The following is a 12,969-nucleotide window of genomic DNA, read 5'->3' on the forward strand; positions in this document are numbered from 1 at the left end:
AGTACATAAGTTATGTGATTTTTGTGGTTTGTTTTGGAGATAGGTTCGACTTTTGCTATTAAAAAGGTGGGTTTTGATTTTGATTCAAAGTTTACAAAGGGTTTTGGTTCAAAGATTTGGTTTTTGGTTCGAATGAATGAGTTTTACAAAAGGATTTTAATGTTCGATTGGTTTTGATGATATATATGTATATATAAACCTCTATTTTTGAGTTGGTTTCCTTGCATGCATGTAAAGTCCTAAGGGTAATCAAGTTATAATTTGTTTGGGTTGGAAAGAAGATAGGTTAAATGATTAGATCATGGGTTTAATTAAGTTGGATTTGTGATTTAAAGTATTACATGTTGAGCTAATTGATTACATGTCGATTCCACATGTTGTTTTGTTTTTAATTGGGTTATTGTTTAATTTGGAAATAGAATTTGGTTTATATTGGATATGTGAGTAGATAAGTATACAAGTATATACTCGCTATGTCTTATATGAGTACTCTATGATTATGCTTGAATATACGAGTTAAGTATATAAGTATATACTACTAGGTGCTATGTGAATATTCTGTGATTATATTTATGTATATAAGTTAAGCTTTAATGCGAGTTGGGATAATCGTTAGACGTTCAGGGAACGTCGTGTGCGAATAAATATCTAATTAGGGATTATGTTTCGGATTATAGATTCAGATAGCGGAGGCATTCAAGATTGTAGATTCAAATAGTGGAGGCATTCAGGCTAGAAAAGGGAAAGGAAACTTAGGTGGCAGTAGTTCAGCTTCAGTAGTTCAGTTTCAATTTTAGTAAAGCAGGAAAGCAATTTAAGGCAAGTAACTATGCCTTGTCTTATGAATTGATATTGCTAATGCAATGATAAAGTAGTGATTTTTTTTATACTTGTTATAAACCTGTTATTGATTTCTGAGAAACCCTGATATTGATTCTTGTGATAACTTGTTATTGAATCTTGTTCGACCGTTTACAACCACTTGATTGATTCATACCCGATTACATTGCATATTTCCTTTATCACCCTATGATCTCGTAAACCCTAAGAGACCTTTTATTAATTCCCTTGCAAAATGTCGTAGGTAACCTGAATTCTTCAATAACTTGAATACCTTTGCCTTGATGATTAATTCTCTTAAATACCACAAACTTGATTTCTAGTATTGCTTCAATAATTCCCTATATCGACCATTGCTTATAATTCGAATTCCTTGAACTACATTTATTTGATAACTATCCTTTATTTCCATATCCAAACTTTGTAACTGGATGTACGCCATGTACTACACTTGATATTAGACACCCCTACCTTTGTTGATTATCGTTATAACTCTTTTTCAATACTTCTTCCATAGTTGTTGAATCATTGATATTCATCCTTGATGACCCCTCTAGGATGAGGATAGTTCTTCTTTTGATATCGTAATCTTAATCCTCTGATTGTTGATCATAGTCTTATTGTTTGGAATCCTTTAAAGATTGATATGATTTTTCCTTGCTTTAAGAACTTTGAAATGTTATTCTTTCTGGCATCTAATTCTTATAAAAATGCATAACTGTTGAATTTCCAAAGAGGCAAAATGTTTTCTTGAGAATTGCCAAAGGGGAAAAATGTTTTTCTTGATAATAGTGGATTTGGACTAAGACGCATGTCCTTTCCACACTTATTATTTGAGGCTTAAAAGCTGCCTCGGGATCCCACCAATATTGTTTAGAACCCAGCGAGGTTCAGGATTACTTCACGGCTGATCACTGGCTGTAATCCTTAGCGTCATAAAATGATTTTGAGCAATGATTTGGTTAAAAAGTTTTGATTTGAATAATAATGCCATGATACTATATATCTTGTTCCATGATATTATCATGTTTTTCTGATATGATTTCTGCTACTGAATTGCGATGAATGTCGGCTTTCACCCTATCTTGATCCTTGATTCTTGAAAGCCCAAACCTTTCTTCATAACCTTTGTATAGCTAAAGATAGAAATCTACCACCTAGAGATTTAAAAGTAGAATGCATCAGATTTTGATATTGTTATTATTATTGCTTTATAGAACTGCTATGTAGTTACTTGCTGAGCTTTTGTGCTCATTTATATTTTCTTTGCTCTAACCATGGCAGTTAAGAAAGAAGATGGCCAGACTTAGGTGTTCAGCTCGCATGACCATTCCTGGCAGTCCCTACCGTGTCATAGGTTTCCAGATGCTAGAGCAGGTAGCAGTGAGTGTGAGAATGCATAGTAGATAGAAGGATTCTTTAAGCATCCACTTTAAAATCAGAGGTACCAACACGGCAGTCCCTACCGTGGCATAGGTTTCCAGATGCCAGAGCAGGTAGCAGTGAGTGTTGAGGGAGAAGATAGAAAATAATGAAATAAAGTTGAAGTCTTTCAGGAATGCATCTTAGTTGGTTGGTCAGTGCCATGAGAAAAATAAGCTATGTGCTAACATAGATATTGGTCTTGATTATGATTCTTTAAACAAAAACAAGAAAGATGTAGGTGGTAAAGGAAAAACAACTGAAAATGAAGATGTCTCAGCTATGCTGAGAAAGGTGGTTCACCTATGTTCAAAGCATGTGAATTAGACTTCAGTGAAGAAGAGTTGATCATAAGGAAGAAATTGCTGATGAAGACAATGAAAGAAAAATGCAGAAATAATTCCAACTTCCAAAGTTGAAAAGAATCCCATGATAAACCAAGACTCCAAGACACATGTCAAGGAAGTGAAAACTGAAGATGCATGGAAGAAAAAGAATAATAAAAATGGGAAGATTGGTATAAACAAAAGCAACAACTTTGCATTTGTTGTAGATGCTCCAAGGAAATAATGTAAAAAATGTGGCTCAGTAAATCATCTAACTCACCTTTATAAAAAGGTGGTTAGCAAGCCAGTAGATGAAGTCTGCAAGTACAATGAAGCTACTACAAATGATCCCTACTCATTATGTGACAAGTTTGATTATATCCTTTCCAACTTGAAAGTGATGAAAAGTTGCCATAAGCTCATAGTAGACCTCAAAGAAATACATGTTGGGTTTGCATCAAAAAGGGAGAATGCACAACAGTCCATAAATACTATTCATTCTGAAATAACTCATTCTAATTTTGCTCATTCTGTAAACAAGAAAAAAGTACCCAATACTGCTTAAGTTGCTAAACACACTTAATCATCATTGTGTGTAGGGAAAAAGGAAGAAATTCATATGGATCGTAGATAGTGGATGCTCAAGACATATGAAAGGTGATATTTCCATGATATCACAATTTGAGGAGAAGGTTGGCCCATTAGTGACTTTTGGAGACAACAGCAAGGGTTTCACAATGGGATATGGAAAATTGATTTCTAGAAATATTGTCGTTGAAGATGTAGCACTGGTAGCTGGTCTTGAAGTGAATCTTCTTAGTGTAAGTCAATTTGCAGACAAAGGATTCAAGGTTTCATTTGACAAAGAAGAATGCACTTTTATTAACAAAAAGACTGGTGAAGCTGCTCTAAAAAGAGAAAGGAAGGGAAGCTTATTTATTGTAGATTTATACTCAATAAATAAGGAAGGAGTTTGTTGCTTCTACACCAAGGCATCTGTAGAGCAAAACAAGTCATGGCATAAAAAGTTGTCTAACTTGAATTTCAAGGAAATCAACACTCTAGTCAAAAAGGAGTTAGTAAGAGACATGCCTAGTCTGGAGTTTGCTCAGAATGAAATTTGTGAAGCTTGTTAAAAGGGAAAAATGAAGAAGGGAAAAATGAAGAAATCAAGTCACAAAAGTAAAACTATGAATTCTATAAGTGCACATTTGCAACTTATTCACAGGGACTTATTTGGACAAGTTAATGTCCTGTCAATTTTAAGAAAGAGATATGCACTTGTGATGGTGGATGACTACTCAAGATATACATCAGTAGAATTTATGCATATTAAAGATGAAACTCCACACATCATAATTGAACACATCAAGAAGATTCAGAAGCAGGCTGAAGATCATAATTGTGTGAAAAGATTGAGGAGTGATAATGGAACAGAATTCAGGAATGCAATCTTAACTGAATTCTGCAAAGACAAGGGCATTGTTCAAGAATTCTCATATGCTAGAACACCTCAGCAAAATAGGGTAGTTGAGAGAAAGAACAGAACACTAGTAGGGGCTGCTAGAACAATGCTGCAAGATGTAAAATTGCCAACAAGTTTTTGGGAAGAAGCTGTGAATGCTGCATTATACACTCAAAACAGATATCTCATTAACAAGAATCTTAGCAAGTCACCCTACTCAATCTTGTCTAAAAGGAAGCCTACTGTGAAGCAGTTTCATGTGTTTGGAAGCAAGTGCTATGTTTTGAAGGACAATTATGAATATGTGGGAAAATTTGACTCTAAAGTTTTTGAGGCAATTTTTATGGGATATTCATTGGAGAGAAATGCATACTAAGTCTATGTGATTGAACAGAAGAAAATTATGGAAAGTACATATGTTACTTTTGATGATGACAAATGTACAAGCTTGGAATGCCTTAGTGAAAATGAAGCCGAGACCCTACATTTTGAAAATCTCAAAATTGATAGTGATTCTGAGGATGATGCTGAAGTCAGCACAAATCAAAGAATAAATGAAGACTCAACTGAATAAGTGAATCATGAGAATGGAAGCTCATCTTAAACACCTGAATCTGATAGTAGAAACTCAGGGGGAGAAATAAGAGAAAGTTCTGGAAGTCATGCCAATGATGAAGAAGCAGAAAACACAAGTCAACAAACTCATAGAAGGAAATGGGATAGGAGTCATAATGCAGATGCAAGTATTGGTGATCCCAATGTTGGAGTGAGGACTAGAAGTGCAACTACAAATGAATGTCTTAATGCATGTTTTTTTCACAAGTTGAGCCAAAGAAAACTGAAGAAGCTCTACTTGATCTTGATTGGATATCTGCTATAGAAGAGGAGCTAAATCAGTTTAAAAGGAACAAAGTTTGAGAATTGATTCATGCACCAAAGAACAAAAGTGTAATTGGAACAAAGTGGGTGTACAGGAACAAGATGGATGAAATTGGAATTGTCACCAGAAACAAAGCAAGGTTGGTTGCAAAAGGCTACTCACGTGAGGAAGGAATTGATTATGATGAGACTTTTGCTCCAGTTGAAAGACTTGAAGCAATAAGGATCTTTTTTGCATTTGTTGCACACTCCAATTTCAAGGTATATCAAATGGATGTGAAGAGTGCATTCCTTAATGGTGAGTTGGAAGAAGAAGTTTATGTGCAATAGCCACCTGGATTTGACGATTCAGAATTTCCAAATTTTGTATACAAGTTACTCAAGGCTCTCTATGGACTAAAACTAGCACCTAGAGCTTGGTATGACACACTATCAGAATTTTTGATTAAACATGGATTCACTAGAGGTACCGTTGATAAGACTCTCTTCTACAAGAAGCATGGTGATGATATGATCTTAGTTCAGATCTATGTGGATGATATTATCTTTGGTTCTACAAATGAAAAGCTTTGTCAAAGCTTCTCTAAGCTTATGCAGAGTGAATATGAAATGAGTATAATGGGGGAATTGAGTTACTTTCTTGAACTTCAAGTCAGTCAAATAAGTGATGGAATCTTCATCAGCCAAACCAAGTATGTCAAGGATCTATTGAAATTTTTTAGTATGATTGATTGTTCACCTGCATCCACACCTATGTCTACAGCTACAAAGTTGGATGAAGATAAAAAGGGCAAAAGTGTAGATATCTCAAGCTATAGAGGAATGATTGGATCTTTGATGTACTTAACTACAAGTAGATCAAACATCATGTTTGCTACATGTCTGTGTGCAAGATTTCAAGCTAATCTAAAGGAATCATATTTGATGGTTGTGAAGAGAATATTTGAAGGGGACTCCAAACTTGGGATTATGGTATCCTAAGGGAACGAGTTTTGAAGCTGTTGGATACACAGATGCAGATTTTGCTGGATGCAGGGTTGACAGAAAGAGCACTAGTGGAAGCTGTCAGTTTCTTGGACAAAGACTTGGATCCTGGCATAGCAAAAAATAGCAATCTGTGTCAACTTCCACAGCTGAGGCTGAATACATAGCTGCTGGAAGTTGTTGTGCTCAAGTGCTTTCGATTAGAAATCAGCTAATGGATTATGGCCTACTGTTACACAAATTCCAATTATGTGTGACAATACTAGTGCTATATCTATTGTGGCTAATCCAGTTAGTCATTCTAGAACAAAGCACATTGATGTAAAGTACTATTTTATTAGAGAACATGTTGCTAATGGTACCATTGAGATTAGTTTTGTTCCAACAGAAAAACAATTAGCTGGTATTTTTACTAAACCTTTGGGTGAAGCAACTTTCACTAGACTTGTAGGTGAAATTGGAATGCTAAATTCTTCATCCTAAGGAAAGAACTCAACTAATATTTTGCAGTAAATTAATTTCTAGTAAATCAAAATTAATTTGATTTAATTGGAAATTAACTGGAATATGAATTATAAATATTTCAGAAATCTCTGCATATTTATTTTTCAAAAATTCAAAAGTTTAGATTGGAATTTTTTTTCAATTCTAAGAAAACTGACTAAAAGTTGATTTGCATTTTTAATATGTAAAATTAGCACAAGGCAGAATCAAAGTGATAAAAAATGTATAGAGAACTGAGTTCTTGATAAGTCTAGTTAACTTATCGACAGGTCATTTTAAAACTTGTCGAGTGAGTTCTCGATAAGTCAATTTTCTGACTTCTCGAAGGACCGATCAGCTTTATTATGACTTATCGCTAAGTCATTGTTGAGTTCTCTATAAGTGTTAATTCACAGAGTTCTCTACAAGTATAATTTTAGACTTATAAACAACTCAGAACTAAGTTAATTTAATTCAATAAATTATTTTAGTAGAATACTTTTGATAAAATTATTTCGATTTTATTTTGATTTATTCAAATTTAAATTGGAAACAATTCAGTCCATTTAGGACAAACTGGTTATTTATTTGACATCTCGATAAGTCTTTTTCTAGTTCACGATAAGACTCAGAAATATGACATATCGATATGTATCTATTTTCTCAAAATGATTCTCGATAAGCAAATTCCAAACGTTTATTCTGAGTTTTCGTTAAGTCATTTACCTTTTACTATAAATACCCAGACATCTCGACATACACATCTTTAAGCCTTTGAGAACTCTAAGTCACCTAATTTTCAAATCCAAACCGATTTCTCTTTCGTTTCAAGCTCTTTTTCTCTCATTTTTCTTATCCATTCAATCTTACTCAACAACAATGGCACTCAACAATGTTATAGCTGAAATCCCAAAGAATGGAAGTAACTACCTTGTTTTAACTGATGTTAACCAAGCTCCTGATGCTTTCAAGGGGTTTGTCAAGTTCTTGTCTGAATCTTATCTTGCAAGTGCTTTAACAGCTAACCCATTCCTGTACATGGATATTCTGCATTAGTTTTAGACAACTGCTGTGGTGAGGACAGTGATGCATGAAAATTCTGTATCCATAGTGGTGACTTGCTCAATTGGAAGCCAACAAATAGAGTTCAATGAGCAAGATGTGAATGCAGCTTTGGACATCCCAACTGAACATATGATGGAGGTTCCTACTCAACAGGACCTCTATGAGTTTATGGATTTTATCAACTACAGTGAGAAGATCAATCTAGCCAGTCTCAATAAGATACATATAAGGAGAGAGTGGTCCTTCTTATTTTACTCAATCATTAGGGCCTTCACCTGCAAAAAGACAGGATATGACAATATATCAAGTGTTTTGCAGAAACTGGTATACTCCATAGCCCACAACACACATCTAAATTTGGGCTTGCTAATTCTTGAAGAACTGAGCACCAGCTTACAATGACACTAGCTGCAAGAGGTAAGGAAATATTCTTTCCTGGGTTTATTCTGTCCATTTTAAATCATAAGGTTAAGGACATATATTTACTTAATGGTATTAACAGTTCATTAATAGGCAATTATAAGCAAGTATCCAAAATTCTATTTCGATCACTTACTACAAAGAATACAGTAACTGTAAGTCTTAGGATCACTCCCTTTATATTGGAGAGATTCAAGACTTATGCTTAGTCAATGCCTGATATGAGGTCTCAAATAACATCAGCTTCTAATGGAGCAATGGTCCTTGAACCTGTGGAAGAACAAACACAGGAAAACCAACAGGGACTTACCAATATTGAAACCCTTCCTTCTGTACCATTAGAAGCTAGCAAACCAACCACTTCATCATCTCAAAAGGGTGGAGTGAGTAAAAAGAAGAGAAAGCAGGCAACCTTGTCAATTATAAGAGAGTGGTAAGGAACAAACAGTCTGTGAGTCACCCTTGGTCAAAAAGACAAAAAAGGCTAAACAAACTGGGCTGACCACTCAAGCCACCTCTACATCCTCTCAAAAGGATGTAGTCGTAAAACAGGGACAAAAATAGACTCTAGGGGCATCCTCTCAACAGGGTGTCTCTATTGAAAAGAGCATTCTCCCTAGTACACCCCGTAAAAAGTCTGCACAAGCACTTGAAACAATTTAAATGTATGGAAGGAGGAATAAGGATGACACACACAAAGAGAGCACATCTTTTGAAGCTCCCTCATTTATCCAGGGGAAGTTGCTAAAACTCAATAATAAGATTCAAAATCTTATATCTCACATTTCTTCTTCCTACACTTAAATTCTTGATTCTGGTTCTTAAGAGTTGCCAACTTCAAGTTACATGGTTCTAGAAAATGTGATCACCACCCAGGAACCACATTTAGTTAGTGGGAGGCTACATGCTGGGGTAGATCTTGATGACACAAACACAAACACAAGGGTTTCATCAGTTTTTACTGAAGACCCTATGATGGACAAAAATGCACCTTCATGTGCAAATCAACCTTCACAGGTTATTAGGTTTGAGGGTAGTACTCCTGAGGGGGAGCTATCTAAATCCTCTCCAATTTAATTGGAGGTTCGTCTTGTGGGAACAACTCCCCTCAAAACCCTAGCTGAGATCTCTCAGAGTTGAAGCTAGGAGTTCAATTGCCAATGATCCTACAATGGGGGAGTCAAGTACAGCACTTTCAAGTGACAGTGTTTTGAAAGAAACACAAGGGTTTGAGGATAGAGTACATGATAGTAACCTAGCTAACTCCCCTCTAATTCAAATGGAGGTTCCCACTACAAGTGTGGAACAACAAACTGTCATAACCACAACTCAGGCTGTGAGTCAAACTGTGACATCTGTCACATGTGCTTCTAACGATGCACTTCCATCAACTTCAAACTCTTCACAAAAAAACATCTCACTCCATCCAACAGTGGCTGCAGAATGCTCAAGCTCAACCAAGCATTGTGGATGGTCTTCTTGTTGATCAAATCTCTTGTCTTTCCAATATCTCACAACACCTTCTCACTTCAGACATGAGCAATCAAGATTATCGGGCTATTCTGCTCACCTGCAACGAAGAAGTTGAGAAACAAAAGCAGAAAATAGTCAATAGAGCTGAGAAAGATGGGAATGTAGATGCTTGGTTGTCTAAGGACTTCAATTTGGAGATGGATCAGGTCTTGTCTAGGTTAAGAGATGAATATGTGACCATACTGGGGAGTAATGCCAAGGTCATGACTCCAGAAGAGGTTTATGATACAGTCAATGATGTATACAAGGTTCAACTCAAGGCTTTTCACCTCTTTGGTAAAGCTCTAGAATTAACATTGATTGGTCATCAAGACAAGATTAGAAAGCTGGTGAGAGACAAGATGGATGAGATTATCCCTTCTCAAGTCAAGATCACTTCCAAATTTCAATATTTTGCTGACCAAATGGCAAGGATTGATCTAACTTCTGTGAAAAAAGATATCAAAAATCTCAGAAAGTCTTTTATAGCTTTTCATGAGGTGGTTCAATAACATATTGCTAATTCAAATGATACAAAACTCAAATTGAACCAGCTTCATCAAAGTAGGTATGAACCTTCTGCATTGCTGATGGAAGGAATCAAAGAGGCTGTGCAAGCTACTTTTGGCACCTCAGCACTTTTAAGCTCTCAACCACAATCTGCCACTTCCTCAAATCCCCAACTGTAAGCTCTACAACAACAAGTTTCAACTCTGCAGTCTTTCCATAATTCACTCATAGCTCAAGTGTAAGCTCTCACTTCTCTGGTGCAAAGTCAACAGGCAGATATCCAGACCTTGGTGGACTCCTACAAGTATTTACAAATGCAAAATTCTGTGGCTTTGGGATCCAGCATGGGAAAGCTTAACATTTCATTGTCTGCACTTCCTGAGGCTGTAAGGCCAGAATTTCCAACTCCCCTACTAATGCCTGTCAACAAGACTAAGGGGGAGATAGAAGCTAGGATTCAATAATCCAAGGATGCTGGTAAATCAAAGGAGCCTAGCAAATTGACATCAACTCCCACTGGTCAAAGCTCTTCAAAAGCTCAATTATCTAAGGATGTTGGGAAAGACAGACTTCTAAAAGCTGCAGAAGGACCCTGTCAAGATCAAGAATTCAATGAACTTCTAACAGTCTTAAGGGTGTCTCTCCACAACAACTACATCATCTACAAAAGAGCATTGGCCAAAAATATCAATTTTATCAGAGTGTTGATTGTCAAAGTTGATAATTTTCTGGAGAAGAGGATTGTTGCAAATGTGAGTGACTATGGACTGGGCAGATGTCTACAGGTGTCTCTCTCCAATCTTCAAAAATTGAGAGCATCTGAGCTGAATATAGTGATTGATAAAGTACATACAGTAATTCTAGAGGACATCCAATTGCTACATGAACTCAAAAAGGCTTAGATATATAATTTTCCTGAAGCCTATCTTTATCCAAGCAAGGGGTGGCCAAAATCTGTCCTCACTCTAAAAGATGCAAACTCTTCACCATTCCTAAGAATTGTGTAAGAGGAAATGTGAGGCTGATAATGACTCTTCAATATGATCTGAAATATAAAAACAACAAGAAAACTGAAGATGAGGAGATGATCATAATTCTTGATAGATACCTTTTAAATGTTGATACCATGTTGCCAAACCTGTAATTCAATCTAAAAGATGACAAAGATGATTATAAGCAGAAGAATGATGAGCAAAAACCTTCTGGCTCAAATCCAAGTCAAACTATTAGAACAACTGGTAGCAAAGAGAAGAAACATGATGAGAAGAAGGGGGTGATAAGAAGAAGAGTGAAGAGAAAAGAAGGAAAAAGAAGTAAGACAACTCAGAACCACAAAAACAAACCCTACAAATCCAAATTAATCAAGATCAATCCTCTAAGCCAACAAACTCAAACACTATACTATCTCAAACCTCTAAGAACAAATTTTTGTACAAACAAACTGCTAACACCTTACTGAAAATATCAATCACCCCAAGTAAAACTTCTCCAAAGAAAATCTCAAACCTACCTTTTGTTAAGCCACCAAGCAAAATTTATTACAATTATTTTAGGAGAAAACCAAAGAAAATGCAAGATACTGAGAGGGCCATCTGGAACTATTTCAATCAAAGTGATTTTCTAACTCTGAACTAGTGCACCTCAGATGAAGATTACCGTCAATAATTAGCTAAAAAATGATCATATTTTGGGTTGTAACATTAAGGGAAGTAAGAATCTTCTATCAGGATGAAACCTTCACACTTCTTGGCAGAAATTTAATGGAAACATTTTCACCCACAGAGATCAAAAGGGTGATAAGCTTACTGAAGGACAAGGAAACTGTACCTAAGGCATGGAGATCTGTTTTAGCTGAATGGTTGGTAGAAAGGGAGGAAAAAAGAGCAAGAGATGAGGTTGAAAGAGAGGAGAGGAAAAGAAAGTATATTGAGGAGATAGAAATGTACATACAAAGATCTGAAGAACTCAAGGCAAGGGGGATGAGCAGAATTATCAAGGATGAATAATTTCTAAACATCAGGGTTGACAGATTCTCAAGAATTAGGGTTGGTTTGTTGTATAGTTATCCATTAGATGATAAGCTCAAACTTGTAGAAGCTCTAAGAGGGACACCAATCATAGAGGAACTATAAGTACTTAAAGAGTAAAGGACCTCATTAAAAAGGAAACATGAGATGAGACATTTATCTGATGAATGTATCTTTCAAACTCAAGAAATCACTTAATGTATAAAAGTTATATTTCTGTCAATTTTTATGTAATGTTTTATTGTTCATTATAGCTTGGGGTTAGTCTTGTTACCAGGCATGAATTTATGATAAGCAATCTTCTCAGTAATTAGGAGAGATTGTTGTGCAAGGCATGTCTGTACTATAACAAGACTAAGTCAAATTGACAACCTAAGTAAGTTGTATGATAATCTAAGTTTGTATTTTGTATTGTATTACTTGATTCTGTAAAAGTGTCAATAGATTAGACAGGAGTATTTTTCTATAAACAGTCTCAAACCTAAGAATAAACTCTGGAAGAAGATCATAAAGATCATGCCTCAGAGAAAGTGTGAAGAAGTTTGGAGTTGAATAAATCTGTTTTGAGAAAAACATTCTAAGTTAAGAAATCTACAAGTCACAAATCAAGTCATATAGGGAAGTCATTCGAGAACTCCAGAATGACTTATCAACAAGTCAAAAATAGCTTATAGAGAAGTCTTAGAGATATTGACAAGCCAAAATGAAGATATGATGATTGGAGATATTTACAAGTCATTTATGCATTAGAGAACTCAGAGATATCGATAAGCCAAAAAAAAATATGAAGATTAGAGATATCGAGAAGTTAATTCTACATGCAAAGACTTAAAGACCACGACAAGCCAAGCTCATTCGAGAACTCAGAGATCTCGATAAGTCAAGTTCACATTTGAGAACTCAGATTCCTCGATGAGTCAAAACACTTATAAAGAACTAAGAGATCTCGATAAGCCATTATACTTATCAAAATGTCAGTTCTCTATAGTTCAAACTAGAGATCTCGATATAAACCTCAAGTACATAATTCAAACCA

This window comes from Apium graveolens, chromosome 4 (assembly GCF_009905375.1).
Source record: "Apium graveolens cultivar Ventura chromosome 4, ASM990537v1, whole genome shotgun sequence".
NCBI lineage: Eukaryota > Viridiplantae > Streptophyta > Magnoliopsida > Apiales > Apiaceae > Apium > Apium graveolens.